The sequence below is a fragment of the Gossypium arboreum genome, chromosome 6, assembly GCF_025698485.1.
Source record: "Gossypium arboreum isolate Shixiya-1 chromosome 6, ASM2569848v2, whole genome shotgun sequence".
In the NCBI taxonomy this organism is placed as follows: domain Eukaryota; kingdom Viridiplantae; phylum Streptophyta; class Magnoliopsida; order Malvales; family Malvaceae; genus Gossypium; species Gossypium arboreum.
In genome coordinates, this window is record NC_069075.1 from 31,688,907 (window position 1) to 31,703,051 (window position 14,145).

Here is a 14,145-nt window from a genome sequence, read left to right on the forward strand (position 1 = left end):
GGGGCTCTATTGGGTTTGAAAGTGGGCTTATAAAGCCATTAGGTAGCACCAGCTCCTTGCCTCTCCATTCCGAAAACAAACAAAAAAGGAGTAAATTATGATGAAAGCTGGCAGATTGAAATAAGATTATCAACAAGATGGTTTTGTACTGTATTCAGCGGTGAAGAAGTTGCAAAGAAGAGAAGATGCCGAAACCAGGTTTGCCATTTTAGGTACCTGCACCCTCTTATATATATTACATTACTTGTTAGTATAACCTCGATTGGGCATTTTTACCGTATCTGAAAAGGATAATAGTACCGATTGGGCACCCAAATTGTTATATTATTACTATATTCATCTCTATTGTGATCAAAATCCCTATACTATTTGTTATTCTTACAGTTATCTCTAGAAACTCATTATGGTATGAGTTGCGATACAATAAGCTGTGAAAAAAAGCTCTTTTTCTAAATTTAAAATTTAATTTTTATAATTTTATTCCAACACATTAAATCTCTATATTTTTTATTTAAAATATTAGTTTTTGCCTTAAACTGACAATTAAAATTAATCACTTAACTATTATAAAAGGGTAAAATAATTTTTAGCTCTCATTTTTATAGTTTTTTTGTCTATTTGATCGTTACTCTTTAAAAATAGGGTAAACTATCAAAATAATCACTTTTATTTGTCTCAAGTTACATTTTAGTCACTTATGCTTGAAATATTACGTTTTAATCACTTACGTTATTGGGTTGTAACATTTATTATTAAGCGCTAATTGTCGTTAACGGTGTAATGATAAACTGACGTGGCACGTTAAATCATTATTTCAAATGACAATTTTAGGTTAAATTATACAATTGGTCCTTGTATTTTTTTTGTTTTGAGCAATTAAATTTTTTTTTATGTTCTTTAAACTTTCTTTCTTTTTTCTTTATTTTCCATTATCTTCTCATTCTCCCTCTGTTTTTCTCTTTTCTCCATTTCTTTTAACTTAGTTTTTCTATATTTTTCATTTGTTAAAACTAGTTCCTATACTTTTATTTTTTTGAACAATTTAACTTTTTGTTTTTATTTCTTTATTTTCCTCTTCTTCTTCCCTTATTTTTCTCTCTTATCACATTCTTCACTGTAAAAAATAATCTTTGCCCACCAAATAAATCAAGTCCTTATTTCTTTCACATGATTTCTAAATTAAATTTTACTCAATATCAATTATTCTTAATCAAATCTCAATTTGAATATAACCTAATTTTGAAACTAAAATTGGATCTAATTAATCAATATACAAAATCATGTCCTTAATCAAATCTAAACATAAATTAAATTCTTTATATTCAAAACAATTTTTATTTCCAAACTTTTATAGAATTATGTAGATTATTCCTTTCCTTTTCTTTAAATTTTTGACGAACAAAATTAAGCAAACAATAAAATTGATCTAAACCTTTCTGGATATTCCCTAGCAAGTTTGATTAGAAGCCGAGCATGAATGAATCGAAGAGAGAAAGGGAGTATGAAACCAAACTGGTTTAGGTAAAGTTGAGGGTGTTTCATATGGTGATTGTTTTAGTCATTGAGAGTGTAGAGCTCGTTCGAAGAATCTGTGAAACAACATAGTTTTGAGAGGGCGAGAATGTTGTAGGTAAGATAAATAAGGTGGCCATAGGGGTTGGTTAGGAGGTTAACGGAATGGGCTCGAGAAACTTTGTTGAGGGTGGATTGTCATAAGTCACAACTGGCGAGATATTCGAGTGAGGCGAGATTGTGGACTAGGTCATTAAGAGATCTAAATTGGCTCGTTAAAGTGATGATGGATGATGATGGTTTGTAATTGTGGGGTGAGAATATGTGACACAAGTTTTATTTTGGTTTCAACTTTCGCCTTTTCTTTTTTTATAAACATAAAAAAGTTTTAACAAATGGAAAATAAAGAAAAATTACGTTAAAAGAGATGGAGAAGTGAGGAAAATAGAGGAAGAAGCAAAATAGAATGTAAAATAAAGGGAAAAAAAAAGAAAAGTTAAAAAAAAACATAAAAGAAAAATATTAAATTGCTCAAAACAAAAAAAAAATATAGGGACCAATTGGATAGTTTAACCTAATTTTTGTTTGTTTGAAATGATGATTTAACGTTCTACATCAGCTTCTTGTTACATTGTTAACGACAATTAACGGCTTAGTACTAAAATGTTATAACACGTTAACATAAGTGATTAAAACATAACATTTCAAACATAAGTGACTAAAATATAACTTGAGGTAAACAAAAGTGATTATTTTAATAGTTTACCCTTAAAAATACATAAACAATTAAAAAATATTTTTAAAATTAGAAGTCTTTTTCATATTTACAATAAAAATAGAAAAATGACAAATTTTTGAAAAATTAAAACTCTTAAAAATTTTAAAAATAAAAATCATTCTAAATAATTTAAAATATGAAAATTTCAAAATTTCAAAAATTTTAAAATGTGTTATTTACTCCATGAATGGTAATAAGATTTCTCCGATGAGTTATCCGTTCAATTTATATTAAATCAAATTTGAACAAAATCTTTTTATTTTTAAATTAGATTAGTTATATATCAAAAATATTTTTATGTAAATTTAACTATATAGTGTACAAAATATTAACACAAAATAAGTTTTAAATAAAAATATGAATTTTGAATTAATTGATTAAATAATTTTTTTGTTTTGTTTACAACACACTGTACTAAAAGAATTTTGTATACAAATGGACCCCTTTTGACAAAATATAAAGGTAATAAATTAAGTCTTGATATTTTTATATAATGTATTTTGAAAAAAATTACATAATATATTTATATTTAATTCAAATTAATTTAGAGTTTGTATTATTATTTTAAAATTATTTTACACTAATATTTCATATAATTTATAAATAAATTTAATTATTTTAAAAATACTTGTTCAACTATAATCTATTATGGATTGAACGAATAGATCAAACTTTAGAAAGACATACAGAAAAAAGAACGAATGAATTTTATAGGATTCCCAAGAAATTCTTCGATTTCTTCTGGAAGCAGATGATTATTCATTTGCTTCTCACATTCCGTGAATAGCTGGGACATTGAGGAATATCCAGAAAGGCACTTAGGGAATCGGTCTGATTTTATCTCTGTTCATTCCGTTTGAAGAAAGAAAGGATCCCAAATAATTGATTTTTCTTTTAGTTATTGAATCTCTCTTTGATTGATCAATGTGTGATATTCTGAATCCTCATTACTAATGGAATCGAAACGATCTCTAGATTAATCAGAAGATCCTTTCAATTGGCGAGAATCCGTTACTTGAACGAAACTAGATCTTGTGGAATCATATTGAATATTTGACGATATATTCTATTATACTTTAAGCTTGAGGTTGAGTATGATGAGCATCTTAGAGTGGTTTTACAGATTCTTCGACAAAATAGGCTCTATGCTAAGTTGAGTAAGTATGAGTTCTGGTTGAGGGAGGTAATGTTTTTGGGACATGTGGTTTCTACCGAGGGTATCCATGTAGACCCGAAAAAGATAAATGCTATTCTTGAGTGGAAACTACTTAAGTGTGTATCAAAGATTTAGAGTTTTCTTGGTCTTGTGAGGTATTATTGGAGATTTGTGGAAGGGTTTTTGTTAACCACAACTCCTTTGACCAAGTTGTTGCATAAGAATTCGTCTTTCAAGTGGGCTAATGATCAACAAGGAAGCTTTGAAAAGCATAAGTTAGTGTTGGCTCAAACACCCAATTTGTTTGGAATGAGAGCATGTTGTGTACAATGGCGCATCACACATTTGTCTCAGTTGTGTTCTGATGTAGGAAGGTAAGGTTGAAGCTTATGCTTCTAGACAGCTCAAGCTGTATGAGGGAAACTATCCAATGCATGAATCAGAGTTAGCGACAAAGGTTTTTGCTCTGAAAATCTAGAGGCATTATCTATACGGTGAAAAGTGTATTATTTACACTAATTACAAAAACCTCAAGTATCTCCTCACTCAGAATGAGTTAAATCTTAAGCAATGTAGAAAGATTGAGTTACTTAAGGATTGTGACTGTACTGTTGGGTACCATCTTGGTACGGCTAATATGGTTGTCGATGCTTTGAGTAGGAGGTTGATGACCGAGTTGAGAGTGATGTTTGCTCGGTTAAGTCTGTATGATGATGGTAGTTTTTTGGTAGATTTGCAAGTCAAGCTGACTTAGGTTGATGAGATTAGAAATAAATAGCTTTTGGATAAGCCTTTGGTTCTTCGAGTTAAGCAATTTGAGGAGGGTAAGATTTCAGACTTCAGGTTTAATTTTGAGGGTATTCTGTGCTACCGAGGCTGTGTATGTATGTCGAATGATAGTGAGTTGAAACAATCCATATGAGAGGAAGCACATAGTAGCCCTTATGGTATGCATCCCGGCGGGAATAAGATGTACCATGATTTTCGGAATTTGTATTGGTGCCTTGGGTTGAAGAGGATAGTAACTAATTTTGTTGCTCGTTGTCTGACGTGGCAGCAGGTTAAGGTTGAACATTAACTTCCTTCTGGTTTGTTGCAACCTATTAAAATTCTGCAGTGGAAATGTAAATGAGTGACTATGGATTTTGTTAGTGAGTTTCCCTTGACACCCACTAAGAAAGATTCTATTTGGGTCATTGTGGATCAGTTGACCAAGTCTGCCTATTTTCTTCCAGTTCGGCCTAATTACACTTTTAAGAAGTTAGCTAAATTGTATACCTCTGAGATCGTAAGACTCCATAGGGTTTCATGTATCAATTATTTGATATCGATACCCTCATTTTTCATCACGATTTTTGATTGTGGGTACTCAGTTGGACTTTAGTACATAATTCCATATGTAGACTGTTGGATAGTCCGAGAGGGTAATTCAGTTTCTAGAGGATATGCTACGGATTTGTGTTCTTAATTTTCGTTGTAGTTAGGAAGAGTTTTTACCTCTAGATGAGCTTTCCTATAATAATGGTTTTCAATCCAGTATTTAGATGGCACCTTATGAGGCTTAGTATGGTTGTAAGTTCTATACACCGTTGTTGTAATAGGCCAGTTTTAGTTAAATCAGAACAGTGGTTTTGGAACTACAAATTCGATGTTGGAAAATTATTTTAATATTATTTTTGGTGTTTACAGCATGATAGCATGTATGTGTGAAAATTTAGTGAGCTAATTTTATCGTTTAATTGCTCAATTTGAGAAAAAAAGACTAAATCGTGTAAAGTGCAAAAGTGCTGCTCTATTAGCTAAGGGTATTACATGGCTATAGAACCTTAAATTTAAGATCCTTATGTTGTAATTAGACCATTTTAAATGTTAGTGGACTTTTATGGACATGTATTAAAGTATTTTGATAGTTATTTACTAAGGTTAAAAAGTTAAATTAGTTAATTAAGTTATAATTAAATAAAGACAAATGAAATTATGTCCATATTTCTTTCTTTCAACCGAATTTGGAGAAGAAGAAAGCCAAGGAATTAGGTTTTCCATTCGGCACACTCCTAGCTTGATTAAGGTATGATTTTTGCTTAGTTTTTAATGATTTCTATGGTTTTGTATTGTTGCAGCTCAATCTAGCTAGCCCGTACCTTTAATTTCAAAACTGTTAAAGATTTTAAGAGTTTCCATTGATGAGTTTAAATGTTCTTTGGTGTTTGAAGATAAAATATGAATTTTTGATGATAGATTTTCATGTTTTGTAAAGTGATTTTTGAAGAAATTGCATAATAGGGATTAAATTGTGAAATATGCAAATTGAGTGGTTGAAATACAAAATAAATGAAAGTTTTGGGCTGCTAGGGGCTTATATGTAATTTGGCCAAGCTTGGGTTTATTGAAAATATGTGAATTTTGTGCATTTGTGAAATAGGGACTAAATTGTTAAAAGTGTAAAAGTTTAAGGGCTAAAGTGAAAATAGGCCTAAATATATGTTTTGGACTAAATTGAATGAGTGGTTGATTAAAGAAGTTAATTTTGAATATATTTAGATCAAGAAAAGAGGAATCCGAAATTAGATCGGGGAAAGGCAAGATTATCGAGTAATAGACTCATTTCGCTATTTTCATACTCGAGGTAAGTTTGTATGTGGTAATTTCATTATAAATGTATGTTAAAAGCTTTGATAATGCATAAACAGTGATTATGAGATTATGGATTATGTTTGAATTATGAAAACGACTCTACGAATACATTCAATGATAGAAACAGAAAGTGTGAAGTCCCGGTTGAACTTTAGGAATAGATTTAGATACTAGTGTCTTGTTATTAATTGATAAGTTGAGTTGGCTTTGGGCCATGATATTAGCACTTCGGGTGCGAGTTATACCAATTTGGCCTCGGGCCATGCATATCGGATGACCATGATAATTGTTCTTTGGATAAGTTACCTTGATTTGGCTACGGGCCATGGTATAGGTACTTATTGTATGAGACTATTGAGTATTCAATTTCTATTCTGAATGGTTCAATGAGTAAGTGGTTGAGAAAGAGGTTAGTACGAGGCGATACAGGTATGTACAGAACCTATTTGAGTATTAAATAGAGAAAGTTCAATAAGATGGTATTTAATATTGTTTAAAACATGATAAAGGTTTGTTTGAATTACATTTATTTGATGAATTAAGTTATTTACATACGATCTTACTAAGCTATGAAGCTTACTTCATGTTATTTTTCTATGTTTTATAGTGAATCAAGGCAAGCTCAGATCCGAAAATTGTCGGGAACAACATCGTACTATCGAACATCTATTTGGTACTTCTAAGTTGTGTATATATGGTATATGGCATGTGTAGGCTAGATGTGGTATTTTGGTTGTGAATATAGCCATTGAGTTGGTTTATGAATATCTATGTTTGGTTTGTATATAGCCAAGGAAGTTGGCATATTTTGGTTGATTAGGTTGTGTTTATATTTGTGCAAATGACTTTTATTATGAGGTGATGAATGAAATTGTGTTGCTTGTTACTGATGGGTATTATGGATCTCAAGTAGTAGAATTTTGAGAATTGATATGCTAGTGAATCAAGTTAAATAATGCATATTTGATTGTGACCACATTGATGAATTATGATGATGAGTTTTCAGTATGAAATTTGAATGGCCTAATTTGGTATTTGGATACTTGAATTGTTGATATTGGGAAAGCATGTTTTGATCTTGATTTGGTTGCTTGGAATGCCTAATTATGCTATTATTATGTGCCATGTGAGTTGTGTAGATGGATGGTAATTTAGGGTGGCAAAATGGCTTGGTAAATAGCCTATTTTTGTCTACATTGGCAAAGACACGGGCGTGTGTCTCAGCCGTGTGTGACACACGGTCATGTTACACGGCCATGTGTCCCCTGGTGTTTTTATTAAAATGAAGTCAGTATGCTCCAAACGGTCTTACACACGGGCATATGATACAAGTCAGTATACCCCCTAATTGGCAGACGGCCTAGCACACGAGCGTGTGACTTGGCAGTGTTGCATAAGTCAGTATACCCTACAGTTTTGGCATGACCTAGTACACGACCTGGCTCACGAGCGTATGTGGCCACTTCGAAGGGCACACGAGCTAGACACACGAGCGTGTAGTTGGCCATGTGACCCAAGTCAGTATGTATGCCATGTTTTCACACGGCCTGAGACACGAGTATGTCTGGAGCCGTGTGAAGCACACGGCTCGTTCACACGGGCGTGTGACCCCTATATGATTGAAATTTTTCTAAGTTTCCAAAATTTTCGTATGATATCGGTTTAGTCCCGAACCACTTTTAAAGCATGTTTAAGGCCTCGTAGGCCCTTATAAAGGACATGTGATTGTGCTGAATGATTTATGAGAATGAATGCTTTATGGTTAATAAAGATATGCTATACGTTGTGAATTGATTGGTAATACCTCATAACCTTATTCCGGCGATGAATACGGGTTAGGGGTGTTACAGTTGTGTTGAACAGATTTAGGCAAAAGGAAAATTTTGGGTCTGAATCTGGTAATCGAGATTGAGGATAAGGTTAGACTGATTCGAGATCAGTTAAAGGCAGCATCAAATAAACAAACATCTATGCAGATCAGAAGAGGAAGGATATCAAGTTTGCTGTGAAGGATCAAGTTTTTCTAAAGGCATCTTTGTAGAAAAAAGGTTCTAAGGTTTGGATGTAATGGTGAGTTGAGCCCTAAGTTCATCAGGCGTTATCGGATTTTAAGGTGTGTAGGGTTAGTTGCATATCAGTTGGAGCTACGTCCTGAGTTAGATTGCATCCATAATTTCTTTCATGTCTCTATGTTAAGGCAGTATCAGTTTGACCTATCTCATATTGTTCTGGTTGAAGAGATTAAGGTGAGACCAAATTTGTCTTTTGAGGAAGAGCTGATATAGATTCTAGATCATGGGCTAAATGTCTTGAGAAGGAGGAGTATCCCTTTGGTTAAGGTTCTGTGGTAGAATCATGGTGCTGAGGAAGCCACTTGGGAACCAGAAGACTTGATGAGTCATCAATACTCTCATTTGCTTGAACTAGGTAAATCTTGAGGACAAAATTTCTTTAAATTAGGGAGAGTTGTAACGTGTAATAGTCTAATTTAGACCCTAATCGGAATGGTGGTTTCAGGACCACGAATTCGAGTTAGAAAAATATTTAAATATTATTTTTCGTATTTATTATATGTGAATTTGCATGTGTGAAAATTTCGTACAAAAATTTGATTGTTTGTGTGCTTAATTTGATAAAAGGACTTAATTGTGTAGTTGAAAACTTGATAGTCTAAATTATAAAGGTTGAATTGATAGTGGCTTTTTAATATGGAGAGTTATGTTGCAAATAGTCCACTATCTAAGTGATGGCCGAATGTACCCTTATTGTATATGTTTATGTTATTATTATTATAAGGTTAAATAGGTAAAATATGTTAAAAGTTAACATATAATATATTAAAACATAAAAAAAAAAGAAAGCCATGCATTTATACTTGTTATTAGCTTAGGGTATTCAGCACTTTGGAAGCTTGATTCAAGGTTAGTTTTTGTTCGATTTTTGATAATTTTTACGTTTTTGAGATCTTTGCTTCGAATACTATCCGACCCATGTTTAAATTTTTTATTTCGATGCATATTTTGAGTTATGCCATTGATGAATATTTGTGTTTTGTGATGTTTGATGATGAAATATTAAAAATATATTTTAGACTAACATGTTTTGTATTTGAGTTTTTGAAGATTTTGAGTAATTAGGACTAAATTGCAAAAATAATAAATTGAGGGATTAAAATTTGAAATAGATGAAATAAATGGATTAGTATGAGTATATAGAAGATTCGGCTCAACTATGTTGTAGTGAGATTTTGTGTAATTTGTGTTTTATGCAATTAGGACTAATTTGTAAAAATATGAAATATTAGGGGGTAAAATGGTAATTTTCCTATTTATGTGTTGTTGGATTAAATTGAATGAAATTGTATTTAAATGAGGTTAATTTGAAATTATATAGATCGAGAACAAAGGAAATCAGACTTAGATCGAGGAAAAATAAAAATAGTCAAATAGCCGATTCGTAACGTCCGTCGATATCCGAGGTAAGTTTTTAAGCAATTAAACATGGCTTATTTTGAACATAAAATGATTTACTATGATGATTCAAATTTTATAATGTATTAGTTGATAGCCGAATGATATATGTAAATGAATTAATGTGATTAAGTTGTATTTGACTGATATCGAAGCCTCTGAAAATGTGTATGTGTTACATGGAATATTATACGATTTGATATATGTGAAATGTTGTGGAATGATTTTTGTATTTGTGATATTCGGGCCTTGAGCCTAGCAAGCCTTGTGCTGGTGACTTTGATCAGGCTTTGTGCCTAGAAGGCTTAGTGCCAGTGAATAAATATCAGACTTCGAGTCTAGCAAGCCTTGTGTCGGTGTGTGATTCAGGCTTATGCCTAGCAGGTTTATACCGGTGATTTGTTTTCAAGTTTAAGATGATGATAATTCAAGTTATTGTTGATATTGAGCAAGTGAAATTGAACTAAATTGCATTGTATATATTAGGTAAAAAATGTAAGTACAAGTGAGCTTATATTGAACTTGAATATTCGGTTATATGTGAAGTTATCTTATATGTGCATATTCAGCCATAAGTGATGTTATATTGAATTTGAACTATAGGTTATATGTGATGTTTTATTTAACTCATATATTCGGCCACATATGAAGATATAATGAATCTTGTGTATTTGGCCATATATGTAAGTGACTATGTGATGAAAGATTTGATCTTGTATAGTCGGCTTATATGAAATATTTATTTGGTATTATATAATTGATTGTGAACATTTGGCCAAGGTAATTTATTAAGATGAAGTATAATATTACGGATATAATTTGGTTAGTTTGAATGTTTTGATTATTCATTGAGTTGCTTAATTTGCTTAAGGCTTACTAAGCTAAGTTAGCTTACTCTGTGTGTTTTTGTTACTCTGTTTTATAGATTTTGGTTGTAAGTTACGAGCTCGGGGATCGTGATCGAAGTCATCCACACTATCGTCAACTTTTAGTATTTTTCAAAGTTTATCTTCGAACTTTTGGCATGTATAGGCTAAGTCGTATTTTGATCGACCTTGAATATGTATAACCTTAGCCATGCGAAAATGGCTTAATTTCCATGATAGATTCGTTCATACTTGGATACGGATTGAGCTTACTTTTAGTTGATATGTTATATATTATATGCGAATGAAATATGTGATATATATATATATATATATATATATATATATGGTATGATTGAAAATGATTTGTTGATGGTAGATCTGAAAATGGATTGATGTAATGATTATATATATAAATTTCATGATATAATTATTTGTTTGATTTAGGTTTTGGTTTGGATAATATATATTTGAATGATGAGTTTAGAATATGTAACTTATAAGAGGTATATACATGATTTCATGTGCGAATGTATATTTGTTTGTGATGTAATAAAGTTGAAAGGAATATGACGATAAGGATTCGCCTATTCAGTTAATGAGAAGAAAATTTACCAAATGAATAGTAGTTTGTATAATAATATATTTGGTAATAGTTTATTTTGTTTTGATTATAAGGTTAAGCATGATTAATGTAAATTTGATAATGCATAGTATGAGACATGCATATGTTCGATTATGCATAGGTTAATTTAGTTCGGTTTGCATGAAAAATATATGAGTTTTATATTTGGTTATGAGGTTAAATAATGATTAATTATTAAGATTGTTTTGTTTAATAAGGCTTGTAAATGAAACATTGATAAATGACCATTTGAATAGTGAATTTATGTAATAGTTCACCATGGAAATTATATGCATTTTGCAAAAATGATAATTATGTGTACACATATATATGTATATGTTTGTGAATTGAATAATGTTTGGTTATATATAAAGAAAGTATTTGTGTATGTAAATATATATTTGCTAATGAATAATTGATTCATGATAATACACTATGTTTAAATTTGTGAAAGTTCGGAATTATGTTTTTGTACTGTAATGCCTCGTAACCCTAGTCCGATGACGGATACAAGTTAGGGGTGTTACATAACGCCCCAAGTTTTTTAAAATTTTGAATTGTTGAATTATGTAAAGTAAATTAATATGCTCCAGTGGTTAAGTGTTCTGGATGTGTACTTGAAGTCATGTGTTCGATTCCTTCTCATTGAATTTTGGTTATTTTGTCTCTATATCTAGCTAGTCACACATAACTTATATGTAATTTACGTTTAATTGTTGACAAGAATGAGCCTACTAGTTTAGTGGTAAAGTCTTAGCTTACCATTAGGTTCCTAGTTCGAAACCTGGAAAACTCACATATGGAATCTATGGACTGTTGGGATGTTTTTCTTGGATTTTATGGAGATTTAAGGCTTGAATATTGATAGGAATAAAAAGATTAGAGTTAGGAAATCAAAAATCGAATGAGAGAGCAAGGGAGAAAAATGTACGGCACAAGAATGAAGGAAAAGAAAACTAACGTGAAAATAAAACTAGCTGGGGGAAGATATAGGGTGATTTTTAAAATCTAGTCTACCTGCCTCTTAACAACTTTAAGTTTTGACTCGTTTACAAATAAGTCCTATTTTCAAAATTAAAGGTATTTAAAACTCATTTTCAGGAATTGATTTAATTTTCTAAAATGCATAATAGAAAACATTACCGATATACCATGTTAAAAAATTCTAAACACTCTAAGGTTAAAATTCCTAAATTACCCCTAAAACTCCTAGGCCCTATTTTGGGGTGTTACAAATCTCCCCCTCTAAAAAGAATTTCGTCCTTGAAATTCCCTACTAACATGTCACTTGCACTCAAAAAATTTTCTGCTTCTACTTCTAAACTCACCATCACCCTTTCGCTGTGCACTTTGAATTCTATTCTCCCTATCTTCTTACCACGTTCTTTAATGATTTTCTTCACTACCATGGGTAATTCTACAATATCTTCTCTAACAATTTCCTCCATTCACTATGACACTCTCATCTAAAGAACTCGTAACCATTTTTCCTAATTCACCAGTTACTATTAGGACTCTCCACTTTTAGCTAAATCACTCATAATTTACTAAGGCGTAGAACCTAATCTATCGTTGAGAATAAAAGAAGTGATAACAAGAAAAAATATACCTGCAATCTTGATGTTCGAGTCTTGATCTTGTGGTTCCCAATAGTATAAACTCAAGCTAAACCTCTAAACTCAACCTATGCAGTAGCAATATGAGCAACAATTCGCTGCCCACATGATCTCCCATTACCTCTACCACGACCATATCCTCTCGCAGGTACAGATACTGGCACAGAACTCTAAGTCTGTGAAACCTCAACTCTATTTGGACTATCCCTCAGAAATTGTTCCTTCAAACCATACTTAAAACAACCACCTATCAACTTATGACACTCACTCAAATGCCTACGCTCACAATGAGCACAAAGCGACCATCCAGAACCACACAACGAACCGCCAGTACTAATTACACAACTATCTTGCTGCCCAGATTGAATTGGTTGTAACTCGTTTTGTGCACTCCCATCAGAACCCTAAATATCACGTTTTCTCTTGGACAGTCATCCAAATGCACCATCAGAATCTCTCTCACCAAAATCAGTTACCACAGAACGAGGCAGCTCAGCCAAAGTCTCCTAAACTACTTTGGCTTTCTCAACTAACTTATCAAACATCTCCATGTTTTAAGCTATCAAGTAAACTCGAATCTCATGATTAAGCCCAAATCAGAACCTTTTACAACGGTGTATTTTAGAAAGTATCATCTTAGAAGCATACTAACTAGCACAAACTCAGCCTCATAATCAGTCATTGACAAATCTCCCTGAACCAAATCTAGAAACACACGCTTACGAGCCTCCATATAATGCTCTCCCATAAACTTCCTCTTAAAAACCTTGAGAAAGTAATTCCAAATCAATATATTAGAAACATTACCTCTCCTAACCATATTGCACCAATGATGAGCCTCACCGTCGAGTAAAGACACAACCCAACCAACTTTTCATAGTCAGAACAGGACATCTACTCGAGGATCCTTTCAATTCTTTCAAACCAGCATTTAGCTACGGTCGAATCATTACCTTTCACTCCAGAAAATTTCTTACTACACAATGCCCAAAGACGTTCAAGTGGCAACCCTTGGTTACCAGGTGTAGGAGCAAGGTTAGCATCAGCAATCTGTTGAAACACACCTATCATAGCTTCCATCAGAGGGCCTACATGTAATAGCCCATTTTCAGTGAAATGGGAACAGTGGTTTAGGGACCACAAATTTGAGCTAGAAAGAAAATTTATTTTAATAGATTTATATGGTTTGCATTATGATAGGAATGTCATATGAATATTCTGATAAGAAAATTTTACCGATTATGTGCTTAATTACGGATAGGACCATATTGCATAAAATGCAAAAGTTGAATTCTAGTAGCTAGAAGGATCAAATAGCTATGAAATTCAAAACTTGATGTCCTTATATGCTAATTAGACTATTAAAGAAAAGTTAGTAGATATTTTTGATGAATCATCCATGGAAATTTAGAAAAAGGGTAATGACTAAATTGGAAATCAAAATAAATAAAAGATGATAAATTAATAAATAAGAAATATCATTAAATT

General features: G+C 32.0%; 1 long non-coding RNA gene across 3 annotated transcripts; it reads left to right on the forward strand.

Moving 5' to 3' along the window:
- The first annotated feature begins 12 nt into the window (after window positions 1-12).
- Window positions 13-10,726, forward strand: LOC128294058 (uncharacterized). Of its 3 annotated transcripts, XR_008284258.1 has the most exons (3): window positions 13-212; window positions 6,688-6,753; window positions 10,476-10,726. It is a non-coding gene; the product is annotated as an uncharacterized LOC128294058 (long non-coding RNA). The 3 variants fall into 3 exon arrangements; XR_008284257.1 differs by lacking the exon at window positions 10,476-10,726 and having other exon boundaries at window positions 30-212; window positions 6,688-6,966; XR_008284259.1 differs by lacking the exon at window positions 10,476-10,726 and having other exon boundaries at window positions 40-198; window positions 6,688-6,966.
- The last annotated feature ends 3,419 nt before the right edge of the window (window positions 10,727-14,145 follow it).